Source organism: Melanotaenia boesemani, chromosome 2, assembly GCF_017639745.1.
Source record: "Melanotaenia boesemani isolate fMelBoe1 chromosome 2, fMelBoe1.pri, whole genome shotgun sequence".
Lineage (NCBI taxonomy): Eukaryota > Metazoa > Chordata > Actinopteri > Atheriniformes > Melanotaeniidae > Melanotaenia > Melanotaenia boesemani.
Window position 1 is genome coordinate 30,985,343 of NC_055683.1, and position 17,761 is coordinate 31,003,103.

The window sequence follows — 17,761 nt, forward strand, 5'->3', positions numbered from 1 at the left end:
ATTTAGCAATTGGTTCGTGTTGGTAAGAAATTTTGATTCAGTGTTTTCATGAAAGCTATTTTTATTTTTATGTTTACAAAAAAGGATTATTGTTTAACATTTTAATCGAACATTTAAATGCAGAACTGAACACAGAACCACAACAATAGAATCTAAAAAATGTCACAGATGTTTTCATTTAACAGATTCTGCACTCAGCTTTTTAGCAGCGACTGCTAAAGGTTAAACTCTCATCGATGGGAGTTGGTTTGTTGTATTGTTGGTTTGAGTACTTTATTGTCAACTTTTTAAGAAAAAAAACATACAAAAAAAATAATATGTATAACGACTGGCTCGCTGGTTTTGTTGGATGTAGTTGTAGGTGTCCACTTATAAACAAACTATGAATGGAAATCAAATTAAGAGAGCGAAAGAATTTCAGTTTTATCAAAACTTACTTTCTATCCTGACACAAGGCCAAACGTGTATAAAACTGCTTGTAATTTTGCAAGGGAGTCAGATGGATTTGTTAAGTATAAAATGATGTCATGTGCCATGTAATTATTTTATGTGTTGTTTGACTTACTTTGGTTTGTCTTGTTCACGTGAAAGACACATCACTTATTCATCACCTGGAAAAGTGGCTAGTAAGTTATTTGTACCAGCAAAATTGAATTTTAACCTGCATTTGGCGGGTAGGCAGGTGTTAATTTAGAGCCCTGCTCATCAGTATTATTTATTGTTGCTTTAAAAACATTTCTTTCAAGTATTTATGCTCTTGAGTTTTATTTATATTTCACACTGCTTTTGTAATAAAAATATTAATGGACACTGTGCAATGGTGATAAAGGTATCGGTTTCAATACAGAAAATGACCATAAACTAAGAGAGAAGCAAACATTTTGTTCTTGAAATTGATTGAGTCCAACAAAAGGATGCCAGATGTATTTCTTAGACATGGGCCATTTTTTGAGCTTATGATGTGATTTGTTGCTTTTTAATTTCCCTCTTAAATCAAATTTATGAATATTTTGGCAGAAAATTTTGGGTTTTTTCTTTTTAGTTTTTTTTGCCCAGTTTTAGAATGAAAAACAATGATCCATGGCAACCAGGAAAGTCAACCTTAATCTGTGATTTAGGTTTCATACAGTTTCACAACACTGTTTTCATGAAGTACATTATCTTCAGATAATACACATTAACAAATACCTCTTTAAACCTTGCCACAATGAGCAAAGATAAAAGTTGTGGGCTTGCACATGATGCATCTGTGCATGTCCATGTGGGAACATGGGCAGGAAACATGTTTTTCAAACCTAATGTTCAGAAGATTTGAAAGTTTTTGAGCTAGTGTGCATTCACAGCAGGATAGTCTGGGGACTCAGCGGTAAATTAAAAACAGAAACTTTTTTTTGGGGGGGGACATTTGAAGATTTCACTCAGATTAAGACTATCACATGGAGACATAACTGGATGAGAAAAGAAGGAAAATTAGTTGAGAAATGTTTAGAGAAAACACCATAGATGATAAATCATTGGTTAAAATCATTTTTTGTACATGTTGTTGATAAACACCCATTAACTGTAGCTGCAGCTTTGACAATGCAAGTGTGAATATTACCACGGTACAGTTTTATAACTTAGATGGAGATTAATATTAGATTTTTTTCATCTCTATTTTAGTTAAAATTAAGGATTAGATATTACAATCCTCATAGGTTAGCACTAGCCAACTGACCGATGCACCACATCATTAGTTGTGTACCATTGCTTCATTGGGTGTTTTGACCAGCTATCGAAGAACACCCTCAAGCCAAGGCAGGCTTGCCGCAGGCTGTTCAGACCAGAGTGTGTGTCGCATTGTGAGAAACATGGTCATTTGACAGTCCCTACAACATCCCTCCACTTCAGCTACAGCCAGTGGTGGCGGCAGGTTCTTTGATAGCATTCTGCTGAACCTGCCCTCTAATACTCAGATCCCTGAGGAGCTTTGTGATGGACTTAGACACAAATCCCCAGCACATCAACTGGACACACCTTCACTTTCAATCCCCATCCTTCTGCTTTACCTGCTAGCTTAGAATTTCACAACCTTTTTTCTTTCAAATGCTGCATCAATCGCATTTTCCGATAGGACTGTGAGCTCGATGATGAGGAACAAGTGGCAGTAGCAGAGGAATAGCAATGAGAGCAAAATGTAGCAGAGGATCTGATGTTTTGACAACTCAGGCTCTTGGAAACATTTTGTTCCACACTCCAGACCAGATGCACTCAGTAATTTACCAATTCATTTTTTTGCCAACCCCAAAAAAACGTCAAGAAGAAGAAGAACAACCTACCCTGACCCGTTAGTGGAAACAGGGCTTATAGTGCTGTACGGACTCTTTTCGGGCTACAAACAGCAAATCAAGCTTCCATGGTAACAATACTGAACATGGAAAAATAGGGAGATAGAGAGAGAAAGAGATGGAGAAATAGGAAAATGGGATGAAAAAAGGTGGATATCTTGTCCCTGGTTTTGCAGTAAACGTATTAAAAGATTTTTTTTTATCACATCACATTTATTTATTTATTCTTTCTTATTCTTGTATTTATCTACTTATTTATTTGTTCTTTTTCATTATCAATCATGTCATTTGTCAATTTGTTTTGTCTTTACATAGTTTACCAGCTGCTATTTGCAATATTAATAAATCACAAATTGTATTGGCTGAAGTTGCATATTGCTGTTCTAAAAACTCTTGAAATATATATATATATATATATATATATATATATATATATATATATATATATATATATCTGATGTACTGCCGGCAATGTGGACCGGTCGTACAGGACCCATCCCCACAGTGAGATGCTATCCTCTCATCCACCGGGATAAACCCCAACGTACAGGCGCCAAGTCAGGGGTCAATGAGCATGCCCACACATGCTCCCCCGACAACATAGCTCCTAGGATCGTCAGAACTCGCAAACTCCTCGACCACAGTAAGGTGGCAGCTCAGGGAGGAGCTCACGTATTTCGGGGTCTTGTTCATGAGTAAGGGAAGGATGGAGTGGGAGATCGACAGGCGGATCGTTGCAGTGTTTGCAGTGATGCGGACGTATGGGATAAGCTTTGTGCCACTGGGGAGCGAATCTGAATTCTTTATATTTGAATTTGAATCATTCAATTTGAATCTGAATATGCCTGTTTGAATAATTGCTTCAAAAAACTGAATCCTAATGACCATATTTGAAATTGAATCTTTGTTTTTTGAATGTGTATATTGGTAAAGTTGAAACTTTTGTATTTGAAAAAAATCAGTCCCTAATTCATTTTCATAGTTCAGTTTCAGTTCTCTCCATTCAAATTCAGATCTGAAATTCAAATTCAGATCTGAAATACAAATTCAGATCTGAAATTCAAACTTTTGTGCCACACATCCGGGACCTGACTTGAGGCAAAACAAGTCGATCGCAGATGGAGTAACGTCAGTTTTGTGCAGTTGTTTTCAATGGCTACAAGCAGGGGGAGGGCGAGGGGAGGGTGGCGGCCGGGAGAGAGAGAGAGAGAGATGCTAAGATCCAGGCCAGCCACTCTCGCTACAATGACACTTGCCGTTTCTGTAGCGGTAGTTACCGTTTCCTCAACGGTCTCAGTGGTTTGCCACTGTGGGCTGGTTGCAGACTTTTCACATTAGTGGTAACTCCTAATACAAGAAACTGCTGGTTGGGACATTGCGGGACAACAGAATGTTGCTCCATTCTCGTCTCTCCTGGACTGACGGAGCTCAATAAGCCTGCAAGCTGCTTTCACAGCGATGCGCCGTCACAGACGTGATCTGGCGTGTCTGCAGCCCGGCGAGTTTCTGTTGCCACAGTTACCAACTAGCGTTAAATCAACAATTTACAACAATAAGGCTATTTGACCGGAACTTCTTTTATAGGTGTCCATATGGACACCCTACAGCCAAATAAGAATCAAGTATTCACCCAGACCATTCATGCTTTAATCACATAAAAACAACTAAATGATGTCCCAAATACAAAACGGACTTAATCTTCCAAGGTTGCGCCCTCCTCTGGCATATGAAGGCCGCAAAAAGAAGTACAATGAAGGGGCTTGATCTTCAGCCTACATGATGGTTATTGCATTGATTATTTAATATTAAAATGGAACAGATCTGGAAAGTTACTATATATCTATCTATCTATCTATCTATCTATATATATATATATATATATATATATATATATATATATATATATATATATATATATATAATGTGTATATATATATATATATGTATACACACATATATATGTAGTATATTTTTATGTGTTAAAAAAAATAATGACACGTTTATTGTTATCAATAAGCGATATTACTAAAATGTTTCCAAACCAATGCAAAAAAAACTGGCCTTGAGGTGCAGATTAATCTGTGCAAACTTACACATATTTTTCTTGTATTAGGAGTTACCACTAATGTGAAAAGTCTGCAACCAGCCCACAGTGGCAAACCGCTGAGACCTTTGAGGAAACGGTAACTACTGCTACAGAAACGGCAAGTGTCATTGCAGAAACGGTAACTGCTGTTGTAGCAAAAGTGGCTGGCCTGGATCTTAGCGTTTCTCCATTTCTCTCTCTCTCTCTCCCTCCGCTCGCCCTCCCTCTGCTTGTAGCCGTTAAGAACAACTACACAAAACTGACGTTACTCCATCTGCGATCGACTAGTTTTGCCTCACGTCAGGTCCCGGATGTGTGGCACAACAGTTTGAATTTCAGATCTGAATTTGAATTTCAGATCTGAATTTGTATTTCAGATCTGAATTTGAATTTCAGATCTGAATTTTTCAAATACAAAAGTTTCAACTTTACCACAATACACATAAAAAAAAAACAAAGATTCAATATCAAATATGGTCATTTGGATTCAGTTTTTTGAAGCAATTATTCAAACAGGCATATTCAGATTTAAATTGAATGATTCAAATTCAAATATAAAGAACTCAGATTCGCTCCCCAGTGGCACAAAGCTCATCCCATACGGACTCTGCATCAGTCTGTTGTGGTGAATAAAACAGCTGAGCCAAAAGGTAAAGCTCTCGATTTACCGGTCGATCTATGTTCCTACCCTCACTGATGGTCACGAGCTGTGGGTAGTGACCGAAAGAACGAGATCGCAAATACAAGTGGCCGAAATGAGTTTTCTCTGCAGGGTCGCTGGGCTCTCTCTTAGAGATTGGGTGAGAAGCTTCCGGGAGGGGCTCAGAGTAGAGTTGTTGGTCCTCCGCATTGAGCGAAGCCAGATGAGGTGGCTCGGGCATCTGGTCAGGATGCCTCCCTGGTGAGGTGTTCCGGGCACGTCCCACCGGGAGGAGACCCCTGGGAAGACGCAGGACTAGACGGACTACTACTCTTGACTGGCCTGGGAACGCCTATGGATCCCCCCGGAAGAGCTGGTGAATGTGGCCGGAGAAAGGGCAGTCTGGGTTCCCCTAGGGCATGATTAATCCTATTTGTGTCCTGAGTTAACTTTCGATTAATTGTATATTAATAGCAGATTTTTTGTTTATCTGTTACTAAATGTACCATAACTGGATATTTATCATGTTTTTAATGCTTCTGTAAGCAGTTTAGTACCTGCAATTATTGAATAAGGCACTTTCATTACTTGCTGTTTTAATGGTTGCTGGCGGTGAGGTGACAGGCTGGATTCTCTTCAAGCCAGAGATGTAAATTTGTGGGGGAGGGCAGTAAGTCGTACGTGTCTCTAACAATGAAGCTTAGCTTGTTTGACTCCATATTCCATAGCTCACTCTAATATGTTTAGCAAAAATGTAAGCATTTATGTATAAATGATCTTTGATGGGTTGTGTTTTTAAGTCTCCTCAGACTTTTCTGTGGACAACAATGCTGTGCTTTGTCTTCACTGTACTGGAGTGAATGGTTTAAGATTAAAAGTGATGGGCTATTAGGTATGTGTTGATTTAGAAGGTCACAGGCTGGGCTTACAACTGATGTCTGCACTGATGGCTCATTATAGCCCACTACTGGACAGTGACAACAGCTAGCTGGTCCCTTCTGCTGTCTGTCTTGACTCAGTGGTTTTATGGCTGCAGGGTTCTGCTTCTGAAGCAGCTTCACTTCAGCAAACTGGTTTTTCCAATCCCTCTTACTTGCACTGGAGGCTGTTTCCACATTTAAACTCTCCCCCATGGTCCAGAGATTATATAATGTCATCCACTGTGTTCTTAGATGAGACCAGTATGCATGAATGCACACATATAATAAGTGTAGACACCTATTAACAAATACAGACTTCTCTGCACAAATGCGTAAATGTGACAGAGGCCAAATTTAATCACCAGAAGAAGAAATTAAGCTCACTGGCTTGTTACTGTCATGGATAAGGCAAAGCTAGATAAGAAAAGTGAAGACATAGCTGCTTTTAATATTATAATAATCAGTATTGGCTGTTTTTTTTTATAACTACAAAACATAAAATGAAAACATTTGAACAATGATATAGCAAGATCCTGACATGATATGTTGCTGTGCCTGGTGTTTGAAGGGTTGTTGTGTGAAGCAGCATGACAACAGATGTGAAAACAGTTATAACAAAGGTAAGCTCAGCTGCTCGCTTGTATCACCTGTTTACATTTGCATATGTTACTTTATTTAATTTTAATAATTCATTTATTTATTAGATTTTAAAAGTGAAGGTGCATATTTATAAATATCAAATATAAGAATGCAAGACTATAGCAGTAAGGGTTAACATAACCCTATCCCAGCTGCTATCAGGCGAGAGATGTAGTAGACCCTTGACAGGTCATTAGTCCCTACTTTGCTCTCATTTTATAGTATTAAGAGTGTTTTCAGCATTTAAACAAAGAAAAGAGTCAAAACAACACTGCTTCCTCATATAGGTTGAAGCCCTTCTCACCTCTGATTTGCTTTTAGGTACATGTCCAGAAAGCTGGACAGTTTGAGGTGGTGAAACAAAACAGAACACTAAGTGAGCAAACAACAGTTGAAAGCGGTTTATGGCTGGGCGTTCAGAGACTTGCACGCCAGCTGGGGTTCACGAGGTCACGCTGTGACTCAAGCACTCAGTGAGCACAGCAGCAGAAAACTGCAGGTTTTCATTTTCCCCATCAGTTACTGAATGGCACAGCGTGCATTCATTCTTACATGGGCTGTCATTTGAGAAAAAAAGAAAAACAACTTAGAACACTTAAAGATCTTTAAGATATTTTCTGTAGTGTGTACTGTTCATTTAATTTCTAGATATTTAAAAAATAAAAGCATTTATTTTACTAAGTGGTTCATTTTTAAAATATTTGCAGTTTTTGTTGCTATGATAGCATGTTAGCATGTTGGAGTGATAACATTCAAGGGTGTTTTGAGTTTTTAAGTACTCACTGTAAACTCGAAAACGACTCTATGAGCTATAACTAATGATCACAATTGACTGGAAAGATTTTGTAATTTTTCTCCGAAGGCCATTTTTTAAATAGTCTTCTGCTCTCACAAGGTTGCAAAGGGCCATCATTGTGAAAGTGAAGTCTTTTCAAAAACAAGGATAAACCACAGTACTTCCTTAAAGTGACAGTCATTAGCTAAAAATGCGTGTATCACTTCATGATGTGTAGTCCTTTCACAGGCAGCCATGTAGTGTTTACCTTCTCTGTGTATAGCGGATTTTATTTTACAGGCTGGATCATGCAGTCTAGCAGGCTTCTGTCGTTTTAATATATTATGACTCTATGATTCATATCACTTCATGGTACTGCTGTATCATTTAGCCTACTGGTGTTTTGATCAGTCACAGCTCCGGCTGACCACACAGAAGTAAAGGATTGCTTAAGACTGCTGTTGGAGAAGTGGCTGACTTACATGGAAGATAAGCAAAGGCTCTGCAGTGGGTGAAGACAACTGGAAAGTTTTAGATTTTTTTCTCTGTTTCATGCATGCGCCTTCTTTTCACTGTGGTGTTTTCTTTTCTTGTCCATGCTGGTGGATGATTTTTTTCTTATGCTTGCACAATGATAAATTGTTATGGCATCAGGAGGGAGACATGTAGTAGTGTGGTGTTACATTCCCATCCAGATCTAAATGCTACATCATTACTAGCTTGTGACTAAGACAAACTACAACTCCCAGAATGCCACATCACTCCAAAGTTTAATTGCTGATGCTGTTTTTTTTTTTCTTTGTCTATTTCAGAAGCAGGAAGTCACATTGACTATATTGTGTCATTTTTCCTTTTGACACATTCAACTTGCTTATCCGGAGAAGAATCCTGACTACTTCTGGATTAGCTTTTTTGTTATGCTGTTACGACAAATTCTTGACAGCAATTGTATTGTTTGCCGAAGAAATTATTTAAGAATGCTGTAATAGTACTTTGTCCAATTTTTCATCAGTGAGATCAAGAATAAGGCTGAATCCCATTTCACCCCTTGGCCCTACCACTTAGCCCTACCCCTCCGTTTTGCGCGTTCATGTGTAGGGTTAGGGGTGTCCCAATTTCTTTTAGGACAGAGGGGTAGGGGTAAGTGGTAGGGCTATATACCCCTTCAAACTAAGATTTTTCAGAGTGACACTTCAAACGGAGGGGTATGAAAAATTTCCCGTTCTATGTGAGGAAGCAAGTGTTTCTACACACATCAAACTTTCTTGAGGTGCAGGGCAACACACACACACACATGCCACAAAGAAAAAGAGTGTGCCCGCACACACAAAGAATTTTAATTGCACGCAAAAGTTCTACATTACGTCCTACATAGGTCTGTCGCGATAAGCAATAAGTCAGTTGCACGGTAAGGAAAAAAGGAGCGCGACAAGTTTGCCAGCCGCGATAGTTTTAGTTTGACCCCCCCACCTTTCTATCTTATTTTATCATAGGCTGTGCATGACAACAGGTTTCACTATGGAGTATCTCGACTGAACGCTCTCGTTTCTTGCGCAGTGATCTCCCTCGTGTCATACGTGACAGCAGCATGTTGCAGCACGGGACCGTGGTCAACCACTTAACTTGTGCGAGCCGGTATTCCGCATTTGTTCACAGGGCTGCCAACTGTTACGCATTGGCCGTGAGACTCACGCATTTGAGTGGCTTCTCACGCTTTCACGCGAGCGATGCTGGCTAATCGAGAGGTTCGGAAGGATTCCGAGTAGGCCACATTGGTTCACTCACTGCTCATAGATCAGTCTGACACGCAGAGAGGAAATATTTCAGCTTCACAAACACGATCCCAACGATGAACAGCATATTTTTTCCCCCAAAAAATTTTTTAAATACAACTGGCAGTTTTGCCGGTTTTCCCTGTCTGAGCCCCATGTTTAATTTTTTAAATATATTTATTGTTTTTGTTTTAATTAAAATTTCTTGACACCCTGGACACACCCTGGACAAGTTGCCAGTATATCGCAGGGCTAACACAGATAGTCAAACAACCACGCACACTCACTCCTAGGGGGGAATTAACCTTACATGCATGTCTTGGGAATGGAATACCCAGAAAGAACATGCAAACTCCACACAGAAAGACCCCTGTTCAAGCCCCCTGGTATTTTCATGCTACATCACTGTTCAGCCCCATATAATGTGAACAACCATGGACTGCAAATTATCTGATTTCTCCCAAAAAAATCAGATTGTAGTATTTAAGTCTTGCAGTGTGAATGTAGTTAATTTGGAGCTAATCGATACAAGCTTGAAATGTCCCTATTATCTGTAGCTTTTTAAGTCCAACAATAAAAGAGTGAAACAAACTTTCTCAGCTGTGTGAAACAACTCAGAGCAGTACTGCCATCAGCTATGTGCACATATCACTAATATTCTGGATAATGATTTCTTCCTAAATATGGCATATTTAAGATCATGCTCAGATTACGCCACAACATTACTTGTTCTCATCCAAAGCTTTAATTATATACACATATTTCAAAACCCACACCATGGAGTGTGTTTTCAAAAAACATGTTTTTATTTAGCCTGCAGCCATCCCGTTCTGCTCCCACACTGCTGCTGGATTGCCTGATCTTGTGACAGAAACAAGCAACTTGACTTTTGAAAGCAAGTCCAAAACAAACAACAGGCTGTTAGAAAAGCTCAAAGTTGCTAACATGATGCCTTGAAAACGTCAGTTTTGTAATGGTTTCATCAGAACTTTAAAAATAGTTTAAATTTTTTTCTGTCCTCAGTGGGTTTTTTTAATCACAACATTTCTGGCTGTGAATTGAGGGAAACACTGTATTGTTATGGTATTTCAGAAAACCAGAAAAGTTATCTGAGAATGTCTTTAATATTCAAATATTCAATAAAAATATTTGGTGTTACACAATTAGCTGTAAAGGAATCAATATCGAATCAAATCGGATTTAATCAAAACAGGCTGCTGTGAATCGAATCGAATCGATTCAGGAAAATAGTGACGATACCCAACCCTGATCATTTAAAATGACCAACACTTATCTGCTTTCAGGCCATTTTTCCTTATTTTAACTTGAAAGCCTTGAGCATTGAGAGCTAGCTTATATAACAAACCTTTATTTCTTTAATAGAATGTCAGCTTTAAAAGGATTACTTTAGTTGTTTTTCCAGCCAGGAAGAATCCAAGTGTCATTACTGTGACTGCATACATTGGTCTGTGAAATTCTGTTAACGTGACTGCTGTTTCCTTCCCTCTTCTGTTTTCTTGAACAAGAACAGAGACTGCTGTAAGTCAAGCAAGTCTGAACACAGAGACATGATATACTGTACACTTTTAGATGTTGTGTGATTCATGAATGTTTGAAAGTCTTTTATCCACACAAATAAACACCCATAAGTCAAAATGGACAGTTTCAACCATCAGCACCAGTGTGGACACACAGGTACTAATTGCTTACTTTGAAAAAGGTTGTAGAGGTCTCAAGAGTTTAAAAAACAAAAGAGTTCTGTCAGTTTTGTCCTGACAGTGTTGATAGTATGTACACAATAAACCCAACAGGGGCATTGATCACCTGAGTGAAAGTGTTGATATCATGCTGGTCGCAGAAGATCACCTCCTTTTATCTGCTGCTGCTCATCATCGCAGCCAGCACACAGGATATCCTCAGGCCTCCAATTCAGCTCTGTGGGGAACTAGTTACCTGAGGCCATGCGCAAGCAACTTTTCTCTTTTCACAATCCTATTTTGTCTGACAGCCTGAAGTGTGGCTGTGCGGGTTTAGGTACCGAAAAGCACAAAAATAAAAGACGTGCAAAATATCAGTTTCATTCAGGAGCTCAGATTTCACCCTGTAACGATCTCTTGTACGTCTGTTTAGTTAGACTTTTTTTTTATCTCAGTTATGAGACAACCATTGTTCATTATTATTATTACTATTATTTATTTAACAGATATCCTACATTTTAAAAGCATCAACAGTTTAAATTGGGTTTATTTTATTTAGACTGTTACCACTGTCTCTACTAATTATCATTTTAAAATGAAGAGCACTGACTCATTTCTCTCTTGTCAGTACTGCTCCAAGTACTGCAGCAAAAACATACTACTTTGTGTCACATCATACTGACTGAATTGTTTACACAGTTCTCTGTTTGGTATTCAGACATCATTAAATATGAGATAATACAGTCAAATAAATTGTACTGCTGCTGGAGGCCATTTTTCTGTCTCTTAATTTGCTTTTGTTATCTACTCCCCTGGCAGTGTCCTTTATTCCTTTTAGCTATTTATCAGTGTAACTGTTATGTTAATGTGCATGTTCACTCAATTTCTTTCCCAGCTTACCTACAGCATTCAATGCCTTTCTTCACTCTCCAGTTATCTTATCTCAATAAATCTATCACGGCTAATTGATGTGTTCTAATTTCCTCTCAGTGAACTGATTTACCTTGATTCCACCTTATTATACATGTAGACATTCAAATATAAGACAATTTAGCTTTCAAAAGCTTCTATTGTGAGCACAATTTGTCTGATAAGTAGTTTTTAACTCAATGTTGGCTAATTTTTTTTCAGTGACGGCTCAAAATTAAGCTGATAGTAGTCAGGTCTGTTTCCTGTTTAGTCTGTTGTGTGGTGAAATAACAGCAGAAGCTGACATTGTAGGTGATAAAAAAAATGTCCGCAGGACAGAGATGTGCAGCTCTTAATGTGATTTACCCATCAAATGTGTTCCTTTTTTTAGTGTTCATTTAGGTTCATTTAATTAAGTTTTTTCAACATTCAAATGTGATACAAAACATGAGCCTTGTCATCACAGGACAAACAAGTATACATGTGCGTGCACACACAAATGCACATTACGGAGCTAATGAGGGAGCTTCCTCATGTTGACAGCGTGATGGGATGTGGGTTGAAGCATAGCAACATGACCTCAGGGCAGGTTGGACAACACAAAGACCCTCTTGTAGTCATCTGTCCCTGCCTTAGAGCTTCTGGCACATTTATATGTCATGTGCTTCTCTGTGACAACAAGTCTCCCATGTCCTCCTCTAATTTCTGATTGTGTATTCTGTATGCATTAAAGGAAACATTCCTTTGACTCTTGAGTCAAAACTGTCATATGATTTAAATACTGAGAGATCAGACCGTGATGCAGTTCGATTAAGACTTTAGTCTTGACCATTGTCGTCATACTTTTGAGCCATATTCTTTAAATTCTTAAAACAAAAATTGAAGAAACAAATAAATGAAACAAAAATTTTATAACAGTTGGAATAAATGTGAATATTAAATATTTACAAGTCACAGCATGGTAGCGGTTTACAATAGTAATTATGTTGTCGTCTGTTTAAATTGGCTTAAGCGATATATGGCCAGGTGGAAATTGTGTTTAATCTTGGCTATAAGTCTACAAACACATTTCAAATACTGGCTTTTTTCTTTTAAAGAAAAAAAATCTATTTATATTCACAAACAGTTACAAATAACAGCTAATGAAACGTTCAACTACCCTTCAAAGGTTATTTATTTCAATTAAAAAGATCTCTAAATGGAACAACGCATCACACGGTGATACTGAGGTTAAATGATTGAACATCTCAAAAGCATATGTGGAGGCAAGCCTGCAATCAACATCACCCAGTTTCCATCATCCCTCCAGTCAGACATGGTGAGTACTGTGTCATGTTGTGGGAACATCATTCTGCAACAAGAAAGATGGATGCAGGAAAATAAAGCACAAGGCTTAAAAAAGGAGAGATCAACTGAATTGGATACAAAAAAAATATCTATGTACAAGAGATTAATTTAAAATAATTTAGTTTGAATATCAGTCTCCAGTCTATCATCACATTGGAGCAGTGACGTGAGTGAAGGAGGGGATCGGATAGTCTATGATGTAGACGCTAGTTTATGACAGACACTAGGGAATGACAGATCAGGAGAAAGTTTTGAAGAAGAACGATCAAACTGACTGGCTTGAAAAGAAGCTTCTTGGGTGAAAGTTGTGATGGCAAAATTAAGATTATGGTTAGTTTGACAGCATGAGAAAACAGAAATTACTTAGAGTAGCTGGATGAAAAGCCCAAACACCAGGGAACGAGGACATGTGTCAACGACAACATCTTCTTTGTTGAAGTAACGGACAAGCTTTATATATCAAATTACTGCAATTACACTCACTGTACTCAGCATCAACAGAAGCTGAGATCTGGCCTTGTTGAACTTTTGGAACCAGTGCTACATGTAGTTAATAATCAAAAAACACTAATCTGATCCCATCAAAATTCACTGAAGCTATCAGTAGAATCGTATGACTTGTTTTTGTGCCCTTTCTTCTCTGTGTTCACAGGGTAAGATTGGTTTGAGCGGTGGGTGGCACTTCAGTTTCCTAACAGGAAGTACTTGCTTACGTTGATGAATAGCAACTTTCCTCAGAGGAAAGAGTGGGTGACATGAGTGTGTATTTGTCTTTTTTCGCATCACGGGCAGGTAAATGAATGAACATGCCAGTCTTCCCCAGAAAGGTTATTTGTTTACCTGAACATGCCAAAACCTCTCAGCTGTGCCATTCATACACACTGCTTGTACTGTGCTGACTGCTGCAAGCTCACACAGCAGCAAGGACAGTGATGACATTTCACTATCACTTGTTCATATTATGATATTTTGCACATTGGCACACAAAGTGATCTTTCTGGAACATTTTCGTCGATTTAAAGCTTTTTATTTGAAAACATTTCATTTCTTTTAACTCCTCCTTGCTTAGCAAGTATTATCTTTCTACAGCTGAGTACTATCTGATTTTCTGTGGTTGGTATTTTGTCTGTTTAAAAAAAATGTATTCATATTTTTTGAAGCTGTGATTTGCTTCATTACACAGTGTTTTTTTGTTTTTTTATATATATATATATATATAAATTCTTGATATCTTTTTAGCATTCTACGTAGGGTCAGACTGACAGCCTATCTTTGCTGCAAATGTCAGAGGACTATGAAAAAGCCCAGTAATCAGGAGTGAAAATGAGGCAGTCATGAATAGTTTGTTTTTTGGCCTCTTTGAGTCAGTATGACAAGCCTTTGCTGGGTTAGAACAGGGTTTTGATTTGTTTGTTTTTAGCAGTTGTGTAATGCTAGCTGGAACCCTTTCTCATCCAGCAATTTCTAACTCATAAATATGCTATTATTCTGCACAGTGGGTGAAACAGAAAGAAATGTAGCTGTTCCGTGCACAGTTGCCAATATCAGGAGGAACACATAATATAACTCGAGATCCCACAGCAGCTCGTTTGGTATTGGAAAAAATAAAAACCAAGAGCAGAAAGTCAAATTGGATTCATTCGTTCAAGTGGCAGTTTATTAGTTGAGTGAAATTAGTGTGCTGTGTTATCAGGGTGATAAATTGGCTTAGCTGCATTATCTACTGAAACATTTTCGTGTGTCTGAGACGGAGGAAACAAAAGAAGGGTAAGAAAATATGTTGGCAGAGGTGTCTGTAGTAAATTCAAGCTGTACAACTAAAAGCATGTGTCGGGCTGAAAATGGCTTTGAAGCTGGTGCCAAGGTCATCTTTATTCTTTTGGAAAAGAAAGGTAGTAATGATGAAAGAGAACCCCTACTGATGATCCGTGATGGGTTTGCCAGGGTAGAAGTCAGGTTGTTTTATGAGTGTGTTTGTGTGTGTGTTTTATTTAATTGTTTTTTGTGGGTTTTTGTTTTGTTTAGTATTTTGGATTGACTTATTCTTATTGTTGGACTGAAAGTTGTTTTCCTTTTTACAGTTACTGATTCCCTGCATGTTGTGCTGTCAGGGAATTTCTTATTGCTGTCTTGCACCTGCAAGAAAATTTTCAGTCTCTGAACAAGACTGAACAAAGGTGGCCACACTTGTACAGAGAGTGGTTATTATTATATGGTTCCCAATAGTTATGTCGAAATATGACATTTAAGGTAATTTTCCTTTTGATTATTAAAAAAAATGCCTTGGTTATCATTATCTCTGTTATAGATAACTTCATATGATTTGTAATTTATTAGTTACCACACATGTGTTACGGCTTTGGGCAAAGTATACTTTTAACTGTCTCGGTATCAACATACTTCATTTACCAATCATTACTCAAAAAAATATAAGAAAAAGACATTTTATCCTGGTGCTTTGTAACTTTTGCTCATTGATTGTTGCCTGGCAATTGATTGTTGGTTGACTCACCATCAAGCCTGCATGTAAGGTTTTATTCAATTTAATATGTTGGCTACCAGCAACTGGCTGTGGCCGTAAGCACTTTGGAATAATTATTTTTCTTATTTAATGGTTTGCCTGAAAATTTAACCTGGTGAATAATTGACATGTCAAGTGCAAAACTTGCACACAGTGTGTTAGAGTTGGCTGCCATGTAGCATTAATTTAACCCCCTTTTTTATGGTGGCTTGAAGACATGACACCCCTCTGGTATCTGCATTTAAGGAAAGGTCCAGTTGCTTCATTGCAGTCTTTTCATTTGCCGGTGTGTCTGGTCTTTCATGATAACATTTGCTGAAAGTCATGTGGAGAGCGAGGACCCATTTACCCCCAGTGCATGCTGCACTTTCTCTTTCTGTCAATATATCAGTAATTGTAGAACAGTGGATTGCCCAATCCTTACAGAATTTTATCCTGTTGTTGGTAGTGGGTGAGTAAAAGCAAAATATAGCAGAGCATGCATACTACTAAAGCAGAGATAAGTCATAAAAGTTCTTTTTACTGTGTGCAAAGAGATACATGCAAACCCTTGACATATGTTTTTGTTAAAAGAGGCAGAGTTGAAGGGACTTCTTAAGGTAGGGCGAGAGTAAAATTAAACAAACAAGCCGCAGGACAGAGGTGTGTTAAAGAATTGAGCCAAAATCCAGACAGTAAAATACAGATGCTCACATATTTGTCTGGTTTTTCATGGCAGCATGTGGGATCCTGATGTTCAGTCTCTTCAGAGTTCAGCCAAGGATGAGAGTCATCTCAGTCAAACAAGCCTCTGTGTCTTTCATAGTGACAGGCATGATCTTCTGTCAGGTTGTGCTTAAGACTCACCAAATGGAAAAAAAATATCACAGTGAGTCAAGAAGCACAGGTAAAATGATAAGAATACCTTCACGTCTATCAAACATATTTTAATGAGAAAATTAAGTGAATATTTTTGCCATAAAATTACTCATTTTAATCCTTTTTGTCACAGTATGCTACACCTACAGCAGTCTTAGCTAGCTGAAACCCATCAATTGCTTTTCCATGTAATTTTATGTTATGCTTGGGTTCTCATTTATTTTTTCTGCTTCCATTTTCTGAAAAAAAAGAAAACATTGATTTTGTTGTATCCAACAAGAAACATCATTACTTTTTATCATGGTATTGTCTGCGGTTTGCTGTTCTCTGTATCGGCAACACTAAACTAATCCAAATTCCAAATTCTCAAGTTTCTAGTATTGGCAGAGAGTTGCCATCCCCAATATGGCTAGTTGAATTAAACCAACCTTTTGTAAATCAGTTAAAACAAAAAAAATGTATTGAGATCATATTTAACTTTGAAGTGTTGTTTAATGCACTAGTTGTGCACAGTCAGGGATTTCTTCTGTACTAGCAACAACATTGTAAATTCTTAACTTACAAACTTGAAATCAACTGCTTTTTGATGTGAATTATTTCAAGACCATCTGGGTATTCACTAATTATAAGAACAGATTTTTGCACATATCTCTAACATCTTTGTGGTTTCCCCACAAACATTGTTTTAATTGTAGGAACTTCAAAATTTAATCATAGTACCACTAAGGGAGCTTTTCCTGTCTATGTCTTAGCCTTAAATATTTTAAATTCTCATAAATTATGTTGGTATGTTGACATGTCCGAGAAAACCTGGGATAAAGAGAAATCTTTCAAGTGGACTTTCCCTTTTGTCCTTCTCTTAACCCCTTAAGCTTTTTGTTAATGTTCTGGTCCCTGTGGAAATAGATAGCTTTCTCAGAAGCACCCAAGGTTGACTCATTTCCTCCTTTTGGTCTTTCTCTCTTCTTTCTTTCTTTCTATGGTTCTCTGTCTCTCTGTTTCTGTCTGTCTCAGGTTTGTGGTGCTCTGCTTTAGAGTTTCCTGCTGTTACACTGTAACACAGATCTGAAGGTAAGGTTAATTTATTAAGTTATTTTTCGTACTCTTCTGAGGTTTGTGATTAAATAGCTCACATGCCACAGTGTGGAAAGTTCGTTATGCATAAAGCAAAATGACAAAAACAGGTCTGTTAGTTCTTTAGTGTCAGGTTCATGTTAGGACATTTGGAAGCTTGAAATATAGTGAAATAATTACAAAGTATCTGATTTTC

At 37.9% G+C, this 17,761-nt stretch overlaps 1 protein-coding gene across 2 annotated transcripts in view; it reads left to right on the forward strand.

The window, feature by feature from the left end:
• stat5a (signal transducer and activator of transcription 5a) overlaps positions 1-17,761 on the forward strand; it is a 67,974-nt gene that overhangs the window by 24,173 nt on the left and 26,040 nt on the right. The window contains exon 2 of one of the 2 annotated variants that reach the window (XM_041970364.1): positions 17,506-17,562. The exons of the other annotated variant lie outside the window; for it this stretch is intronic. The gene's annotated coding sequence lies outside the window, so the exon portion shown is untranslated. The remainder of the gene's footprint in view (positions 1-17,505; positions 17,563-17,761) is intronic. 2 annotated transcript variants of the gene reach the window in all.